This window comes from Capra hircus, chromosome 28 (genome assembly GCF_001704415.2).
Source record: "Capra hircus breed San Clemente chromosome 28, ASM170441v1, whole genome shotgun sequence".
In the NCBI taxonomy this organism is placed as follows: Eukaryota; Metazoa; Chordata; class Mammalia; order Artiodactyla; family Bovidae; genus Capra; species Capra hircus.
Window position 1 is genome coordinate 43,468,414 of NC_030835.1, and position 10,428 is coordinate 43,478,841.

Here is a 10,428-nt window from a genome sequence, read left to right on the forward strand (position 1 = left end):
CAATTATACAGAGTGAAGTAAGCCAGAAAGAAAAACACCAATACAGTATACTAACACATATATATGGAATTTAGGAAGTTGGCAATGACGACCCTGTATGCAAGACAGGAAAAAAGACACAGATGTGTATATCAGACTTTTGGACTCAGAGGGAGAGGGAGAGGGTGGGATGATTTGGGAGAATGGGAATTATAACATGTATACTGTCATGTAAGAATTGAATCGCCAGTCCATGTCTGACGTAGGGTGCAGCTTGCTTGGGGCTGGTGCATGGGGATGACCCAGAGAGATGTTGCGGGGAGGGAGGTGGGAGGGGGGTTCATGTTTGGGAACGCATGTAAGAATTAAAGATTTTAAAATTTAAAAAAAATAAAAATAAAAAAAATTTAAAAATAAAATAAATAAATTAAAAAAAAAAAAAAGACCCTGATGCTGAGAAAGATTGAGGGCAGGAGGCGAAGGGGACTACAGAAGATGAGATGGCTGGATGGCATCACTGACACAATGAACATGAGTTTGAGTAAGGTCTGGGAGTTGGTGATGGACAGGAGGCCTTGTGTGCTGCATTCCATGAGGTCGCAAAGAGTCGGGCACCAATGAGTGACTGAACCAAACTGAACCAGTTCTTGCCTGGAAAATTCCATGGACAGAGGAGTCTTGTAGGCAACAGTCCTTGGGGTCATAAAGACTCGCACCTGACTGAGCGACTTCAATTCAATAATAAGGGATAAAAAGAAAAATAGCAACATGTTAGACTTAATCCCAATCATGTCCATACCTATATTATAGAATGTAAACACTGCTATCAAAATGCATGTATTGCCAGTCTAGATTTAAAAATCAAACTGGATTATATACAGTCTATATGACTCGATGGACATAAATCTGAGTGAACTCCGGGAGTCAGTGATGGACAGGGAGGCCTGGCGTGCTGCGATTCATGGGGTAGTAAAGAGTCAGACACGAATGAGCAACTAAACTGAACTGAACTGAACTGATATGATGCTCACGTTAAATATACACAAGTAGAAGTAAAAAATGGAAAAGATAAACTATTCAAACACTATTCCCCTCAAAGCTGGAATACCAATATTATCAGAAAAGTAGATCTTAAAACAAGAAATACTACCAGGAATAAAGAGAGACATTTTATATTGATAGTGGTGTGAATTCACTGGGAGGATGTAACAATTCTAAATATAGAAACACCTAAAAACAAAGCTTCAGAAAACATAAAGCAAAACTGATAGAACTGTAAGGAAAAATAGACAAATCCACAGAGCTGGAGAATCTTTCACTCTTATCTCAGTAATAATACAACAAGTAGACTGAAAATTGGCAGAGATGTATAAGGCTTGAAGGATACACAAAATAGGATGTTCAGTAAGACTTATGTCCTGGAATTGGCACTAAGGCCTGTAGCTGAAAACAAGAGACTCTAAGTACCCAATATTCTAAAAAAAGCTGCCAAAAATTGAAGCCAACACCCCATTATTGAGAGACAGACAAATTAGCCCTACTACTATTCCCTACCATCATTCCAACTAACATCTACCTGCCTCTCCACTAGCTCAAATTGGGGAAAATTGTTAAGAGGAAAAATTAAAGTTGGAAGTCTTTGACCTTGGCAGCAGTCTAAATTTCATATTAAAGAGCCTCCCCAGCACAGTTTTAGGAGGGTTAAAATCCCTTGTAGAATCTGAGATTACTTGTTTGAAGGAGAGACTACCATCTCTCCACTGGCTGCATCCTTGGTTAGCAGCAAGCCATAATAAGGTATGGAGAGAAATACGAGAATTATTGGGAGAACTTGATCTATATCCCTGGAAGTTGTACAGCACCTGTGAGTTTGATAAAGACATCTTCTCTGGAAATTTCTGGAGGCAAGAAGCCTATATGAGCCTCTGAAGGCAGAAGGAAAAGAAAGTGCTATGACTCTCAAGAAAAGGATTTTCAGCATCCTCTCCCAGCTCAGAGAATTGGAAGGGAGAAGCAGAGTCCCTGCAGCCCCACAGGCAGAGAGCCTCAAGTATGGAAGAGACAAGAAGATGAAAGCCAAGATGATGGTCCAGCAGCCACCTGTCAAGCGGGGTACTCTCAACTCAGGCCTGTAAGATCTCTGCCCCTCCTCCTCTTCCAATCTCCAACACCATGGGAATTAGACCTTGAAAATCAGTGGGAGTTGGGATAATAACAAGCTCAAAATCACCTTCTTCCTAAACATCACAGAGGAACCAGTTCACGCCGGAGCCAGGGCAGCAGCATAGCGGTCAGAAGCGGCCGCTGCGCGGAACTCCGAGGAAAATCTTTCACCAGGTGGACAGGCAGCCTCCGTCGCAGCAGCAGCATCATGAGGAAGGGCGACCCCAACAAGCCGCGGGGCAAGATGTCTTCGTACGTCTTCTTCGTGCAGACCTGCCGCGAGGAGCACAAGAAGAAACACCCCGACTCCTCAGTCAATTTCGCAGAGTTTTCCAAGAAATGTTCCGAGAGATGGAAGACAATGTCGGCCAAGGAAAAGTCCAAGTTCGAAGACATGGCAAAAAGTGACAAAGCTCGCTACGACAGGGAGATGAAAAATTATGTCCCTCCTAAAGGTGACAAGAAGGGAAAGAAAAAAGATCCCAACGCTCCGAAAAGGCCTCCATCTATCTGCCTTCTTCCTGTTTTGCTCCGAACATCGCCCAAAGATCAAAAGTGAACACCCTGGCTTATCCATTGGGGATACTGCAAAAAAAATGGGTGAAATGTGGTCTGAGCAGTCAGCCAAAGATAAACAGCCATATGAACAGAAAGCAGCTAAGCTAAAGGAGAAATACGAAAAGGATATTGCTGCATACCGTACCAAGGGCAAGAGTGAAGCGGGAAAAAAGGGCCCTGGCAGGCCGACAGGCTCCAAGAAGAAAAATGAACCAGAAGATGAGGAGGAAGAAGATGAAGATGAGGAGGAGGAGGAGGAAGACGAGGAATAAATGGCTATCTTGTAATGATGTGTGTGGAGTGTGCGTGTGTGCTCAGGCAATTGTTTTGCTAAGAATGTGAATTCAAGTGCAGCTCAATATTAGCTTCAGTATAAAAACTGTACAGATTTTTGTATAGCTGATAAGATTCTTTGTAGAGAAAATACTTTTTTATAAATGCAAGTTGTGGCTTTTGAGGGGCTACTACATACAGTTAGAGTTTCAAGCTTCTGATGTTAAATGTTTCTAAATATTTAATGGTTTCTTTAATTTCTTGACTTGTGTATGGTAGCACAGCAAACTCATAGAAATTAGCATCAATAGCAACTTTTGGGTTTTCTAGAATGAGAATGTTGTGTTTTGTTTTTTTAAAAAAATTTTTGTAATAAAATTATATATATTAGAAATAAAAAAATAAAAAATAAATAAACATCGCAGAGAAGGCAGTGACAGAGAAGCTCACATTCCCTTCCTCCCAAGAGAGGCCTCTGGGCTCTGAGGTGCTAGGGAAGCAGACAAACTCAGCCTGAAGTTACATCTAAATCTGGAGTCTGAATAACTGAAAGAGAATGGAAACTGTGGTGTTGGCCAAAAATGCTGCCATGGTAAAGAAAGGAGGACTTGGTAGAGTACAGTGATTGGGAAAGCATTAAGCTTTTCTTGTTAACAACTCACTAACTTCCGAGAGTTTGACAGAACCAGACTGAGTATTACTGTGTACCTAAATAGTGCACATATTTGTCAATTTTGATGGCATTTCATCACATTGGTGTGTGTTGCATTTTTTGTAGATGCAATGATGTGCCTAATAATGTACCTTTCATTGAACATTTGAGTTATTTCCATTTTTCCCCTTAAGGATAAGGTTGCTATAAACATCCTGGGATACATCACTCTTTATTTTTTCTTAGCTATGTCCTTAGGCATATGCCTGAAGATTCCCTTCCATAGGTCCCTTCCTCACATCTACCCTGTCACTCTACTGTGACATGCCATCAGTGTGACAAATGCAATGAGTTGGTCTTCCTTCTGTATAGTTGATAGCGTGCAACTCAGGCTGGCTTATACACAGAAGAGACCTTATTGGCTCATATAACTGAAAGTCCAAGGGCAGAGCTGACCACAGTGCTTCAATGCAGAGGCTCAGAGCACATCAGCTGGCCATTTTTCTAATCTCTTTGTTCTGCCTTCTCCAGGAGTTGATTTTGTCCTCTGCTATATACTCCATGGAACTGTGAAGGCAACAGCAGCTGTTAAGCTCACACCTTCATAAAACACAGTAAAAGAAAATGTACCTTTCCCACAAGCCCCAGCAAACATCTTTATTCGTCTCATTGGCTCCAAATGAGTTATATACCATCTCTGAACCAATTACTGTGGCTGGGGGATTGCGATGGTTGGTGAAATACCGTGATAGAATTAAATTAAGGGTGGCTGGGTGAGTGGTCAATCTATTCACATGGTGGAACTGAAGATGTTTCTTAAAGAAGATTTGGACTCTTGTTGTCAGAAAGAAGGAGCATGCAGTCCACTACAACCATTAATATGTCTCTTTCTCCCTATAGGACTATAAACTCTGAGGACAGGAATTATGCAGACTTCACCATTGTGTTCACAACACCCAGAACAATGTCTGACACAGGGAAGGTGAGTGATTAGTGACTATTCATTGAATGGAAAAAAAATTCCCCAAAGTGAAATAACCAAGCCAGAGGAATTAATCATTTTATAAAGGTCTTATTACCTGCTGCCAGATTCAACTCCAGAAAAAACAAAGTACCAATGTATAATAGAATTGTGGTAAATAATAGGTTGACGGTAATGTACATTAGGATTACAACAGACTGGTTCCAAATTGGGAAAGGAGTACATCAAGGCTGTATATTGCTACCCTGCTTATCATGAGAAATGCCAGATTGGATGAAGCACAAGCTGGAATCAAGATGGCCAGAGTAATATCAATAACCTCAGATATGCAGATAACAACACCACCTTTATGGCAGAAAGTGGAGAGGAACTGAAGAGCCTCTTGATGAAAGTGAAAGAGGAGAGTTAAAAAGTTGCCTTAAAACTCAACATTCAAAAAACTAAGATCATGGCATCTGGTCCCATCACTTCATGGCAAATAGATGCAGAAACAATGGAAACAGTTGACTTTATTTTGGGGGGCTCCAAAATCACTGCAGATGGTGCTGCAGGCATGAAATTAAAAGACTCTTGCTCCTTGGAAGAAAAGTTATGACCAACCTAGATAGTATATTAAAAAGCAGAGACATTACTTTACCAACAAAGGTCCATCTAGTCAAAGTTATGGTTTTTCCAGTAGTCATGTACGGATGTGAGAGTTGGACCATAAAGAAGGTTAAGTGTTGAAGAATTGATGCTTTTGAACTGTGGTGTTGGAAAAGACTCTAGAGAGTCCCTTGGACAGCAAGGAGATCAAACCAATCAATCCTAAAGGAAATCAGTCCTGAATTTTCACTGGAAGAATGATGCTGAAGCTGAAACATCAAAACGTTGACCACCTGATTCAAATAGCCAACTCATTGGAAAAGACCCTGATTCTGGGAAAGAGTGAAGGCAGGAGGAGAAGGGTCGGCAGAGGATTAGATGGTTGGATGGCATCACTGACTCGATGGACATAATTTGAGTAAGCTCCAGAAGATGGTGAAGGACAGGGAATCCTGGCATTCTGCAGCCCATGGAGTCATAAAGAGTTGGACACGACTGAGTGACTGGACAACAACAACAATATTAGGATAGCTATGAAAAGGACTCATGCAGTACATTCTGCTTCTTTGTTTGTTTAGTTATGTATTTATTCTTTACTTTTTGCTGTGCTGGGTCTTTGTTGCTGCTCAGGCTTTTCTCTAGCTGTGGCGAGCAGGGGCTACTCTCTAGCTGCAATGCACAGGGTTGTTATTGCAGTGGCTTTTCTTGTTTTGGAGCATGGGCTCAAGGGCGTGAGAGCTTCAGTAGCTGTAGCACGTGGACTCAATAGCTGTGGCTCCTGGACTCTAGAGCACAGGCTCAATAGTTGTGGCACATGGACTTAGTTGTTCCACAGCATACGGGATCTTCCTGGATCAGGGATCAAACGTGTCTCCTGCATTGGCAGGCAGATTTTTTATCAGTAAGTCACTACCAAAGCCCCTGGTTCATTTCTGATAATGTAGTATGTGTCAGCAGATTTCTAAGATGCTTTATTTTATGCATTTAATCATTAACAAAGTTGCTCATTTGCAGGGCTAAAATATTATATTAATTTGGCCAATAATTTTTTCAAAATAGCAAGATTTTATAAATCCTTCTTTCCAACTTAAATCTTTCAGTACATTTCCACACTTTATTGGTCTCTGAGGGTTTTTTAATTGTAGTAAAATATACATACTATAAAATTTGTCATCTTAGCCATTATTCAGTGTACACTTCAGTGAAGTGAAGTGAACTGAACTCGCTCAGTCGTATCCGACTCTTTGCTACCCTGTAGACTGTAGCCTACCAGGCTCCTCCATCTGTGGGATTCTCCAGGCAAGAATACTGGAGTGGGTTGCCATTTCCTTCTCCACAGGATCTTCCCAACCCAGGGATTGAACCGAGGCCTCCCACATTGTGGGCAGACGCTTAATCCTCTGAGCCACCAGGGAAGCCCGTACAGTTCAGTAGTGTTAAGTTATATTCACATTGTTGTGAAACCAATCTCCATAACTCTTTTCATCTTGTAAAACTAAAATTTTATATCCATGAAACATCAACTCCCCATTCTCCCCTTCACCCAGCATCTAGCAACCACCATTCTACTTTCTGTCTCCATGAATTTGACTCCTCTGTGTACCTGATATAGGACTTCCCTGATGGATCAGATGGTAAAGTGGGCAGGCACAGGAGGGCCTAGAGGAGCTATCCCAAGTTGAAGGTCAGGAACGGTGGCGGTAAGGAGTTACCCCTCACCCAAGGTAAGGAACAGTGGCTGTGCTTTGCTGGAGGAGCCGTGAAGAGATACCCCGAGCCCAAGGTAAGAGAAACCCAAGTAAAATGGTAGGTGTTGCAAGAGGGCATCAGAGGGAAGACACACTGAAACCATACTCAAAGAAAACTAGTCAATCTAATCACACTAGGACCACAGCGTTGTCTAACTCAATGAAACCAAGCCATGCCTGCGGGGCAACCCAAGACGGGTGGGTCATGGTGGAGAGGTCTGAGAGAATGTGGTTCACTGGAGAAGGGAATGGCAAGCCACTTAAGTATTCTTGCCTTGAGAACCCCATGAACAGTATGAAAAGGCAAAATGATAGGATACTGAAAGAGGAATTCCCCAGGACGGTAGGTGCCCAATATGCTACTGGAGATCAGTGGAGAAATAACTCCAGAAAGAATGAAGGGATGGAGCCAAAGCAAAAACAATACCCAGCTGTGGATGTGACTGGTGATAGAAGCAAGATCTGATGCTGTAAAGAGCAATATTACATAGGAACCTGGAATGCAAGGTCCATGAATCAAGGCAAATTGGAAGCGGTCAAACAAGAGATGACAAGGGTGAACGTCGACATTCTAAGAATCAGCGAACTAAAATGGACTGGAATGGCTGAATTTAACTCAGATGACCATTGTATCTACTACTGCAGGCAGGAATCCCTCAGAAGAAATGGAATAGCCATCATGGTCAACAAAAGAGTCCGAAATGCAGTACTTGGATTCAATCTCAAAAACGACAGAATGATCTCTGTTCATCTCCAAGGCAAACCATTCAATATCACAGTTATCCAAGTCTATGCCCCAAGCAGTAACGCTGAAGAAACTGAAGTTGAACGGTTTTATGAAGACCTACAAGGCCTTTTAGAACTAACACACAAAAAAGATGTCCTTTTCATTATAGGAGACTGGAATGCAAAAGTAGGAAGTCAAGAAACACCTGGAGTAACAGGCAAATTTGGCCTTGGAATGTGGAATGAAGCTGGGCAAAGATTAATAGATTTTTGCCAAGAAAATGCACCGGTCATAGCAAACACCCTCTTCCAACAACACAAGAGAAGACTCTACACATCGACATCACCAGATGGTCAACACTGAAATCAGATTGATTCTATTCTTTGCAGCCAAAGACGGAGAAGCTCTATACAGTCAACAAAAATAAGACCAGGAGCTGACTGTGGCTCAGATCATGCACTCCTTATTACCAAATTCTGACTTAAATTGAAGAAAATAGGGAAAACTGCTAGACCACTCCGGTATGACCTAAATCAAATTCCTTATGATTATACAGTGGAAGTGAGAAATAGATTTAAGGGCCTAGATCTGATAGATAGAGTGCCTGATGAACTATGGAATGAGGTTCCTGACATTGTACAGGAGACAGGGATCAAGACCATCCCCATGGAAAAGAAATGCACAAAAGCAAAATGGCTGTCTGGGAAGGCCTTATAAATGGCTGTGAAAAGAAGAGAGGTGAAAAGGAAAGAAGAAAAGGAAAGATATAAGCATCTGAATGCAGAGTTCCAAAGAATAGCAAGAAGAGATAAGAAAGCCTTCTTCAGTGACCAATGCAAAGAAATAGAGGAAAAGAATAGAATGGGAAAGACTAGAGATCTCTTCAAGAAAATTAGAGATACCAAGGGAACATTTCATGCAAAGATGGGCTCGATAAAGGACAGAAATGGTATGGACCTAACAGAAGCAGAAGATATTAAGAAGAGGTGGCAAGAATACACAGAAGAACTGTACAAAAAAGATCTTCAAGACCCAGATAATCATGATGATGTGATCACTAATCTAGAGCCAGACATCTTGGAATGTGAAGTCAAGTGGGCCTTAAAAAGCATCACTATGAACAAAGCTAGTGGAGGTGATGGAATTCCAGTTGAGCTCTTTCAAATCCTGAAAGATGATGCTGTGAAAGTGCTGCACTCAATATGCCAGCAAATTTGGAAAGCTCAGCAGTGGCCACAGGACTGGAAAAGGTCAGTTTTCATTCCAATTCCAAAGAAAGGCAATGCTAAAGAATGCTCAAACTACCGCACAATTGCACTCATCTCACATGCTAGTAAAGTCATGCTCAAAATTCTCCAAGCCAGGCTTCAGCAATATGTGAACCGTGAACTCCCTGATGTTCCAGCTGATTTTAGAAAAGGCAGAAGAACCAGAGATCAAATTGCCAACATCTGCTGGATCATGGAAAAAGCAAGAGAGTTCCAGAAAAACATCTACTTCTGCTTTATTGACTATGCCAAAGCCTTTGACTCTGTGGATCACAATAAACTGTGTAAAAAATCTGAAAGAGATGGGAATACCAGACCACCTAGCCTGCCTCTTGAGAAATCTGTATGCAGGTCAGGAAGCAACAGTGAGAAGTGGACATGGAACAACAGACTGGTTCCAAATAGGAAAAGGAATACGTCAAGGCTGTATATTGTCACCCTGCTTATTGAACTTCTATGCAGGGTACATCATGAGAAACGCTGGGTTGGAAGAAACACAAGCTGGAATCAAGATTGCCAGGAGAAATATCAATAACCTCAGATATGCAGATGACACCACCCTTATGGCAGAAAGTGAAGAGGAGCTAAAAAGCCTCTTGATGAAAGTGAAAAAGGAGAATGAAAAAGTTGGCTTAAACCTCAACATTCAGAAAACGAAGATCATGGCATCTGGTCCCGTAACTTCATGGGAACTAGATGGGGAAACAGTGGAAACAGTGTCAGACTTTATTTGTTGGGGCTCCAAAATCACTGCAGATCGTGATTGCAGCCATAAAATTAAAACACAATTACTCCTTGGAAGAAAAGTTATGACCAACCTAGATAGTATAGTCAAAAGCAGAGACATTACTTTGCTGACTAAGGTCCGTCTAGTCAAGGCTACGGTTTTTCCTGTGGTCATGTATGGATGTGAGCGTTGGACTGTGAAGAAGGCTGAGCGCTGAAGAATTGATGCTTTTGAACTGTGGTGTTGGAGAAGACTCTTGAGTGTCCCTTGGACTGCAAGGGGATCTGGCCAATCCATTCTGAAGAAGATCAACCCTGGGATTTCTTTGGATGGAACGATGCTAAAGCTGAAGCTCCAGTACTTTGGCCGCCTCATGCGAAGAGTTGACTCATTGGAAAAGACTCTGATTCTGGGAGGGATTGGGGGGAGGAGGAGAAGGGGACGACAGAGGAAGAGATGGCTGGATGGCATCACGGACTCGATGGACGTGAGTCTGAGTGAACTCAGGGAGATGGTGATGGACAGGGAGGCCTGGAGTGCTGCAATTGATGGGGTCGCAAAGAGTCGGACACGACTGAGCAACTGAACTGACAATTCGGGAGACCTGGGTTTGACCCCTGGGTCGGGAAGAGCCCTGAAGAAGGAAATGGCAACCCACTCCAGTACTCTTGCCTGGAGAATCCCACAGACAGAGGAGCCTGGTATGTTACAGTGTACAGGGTTGCAAAGAGTCGGACACGACTGAGGGACTTCACTTTCACTTTTC

At 42.3% G+C, this 10,428-nt stretch overlaps 1 pseudogene; it reads left to right on the top strand.

Annotated features, from left to right (window-relative positions):
• On the top strand, positions 2,303-3,330 carry LOC102189862 (annotated as a pseudogene).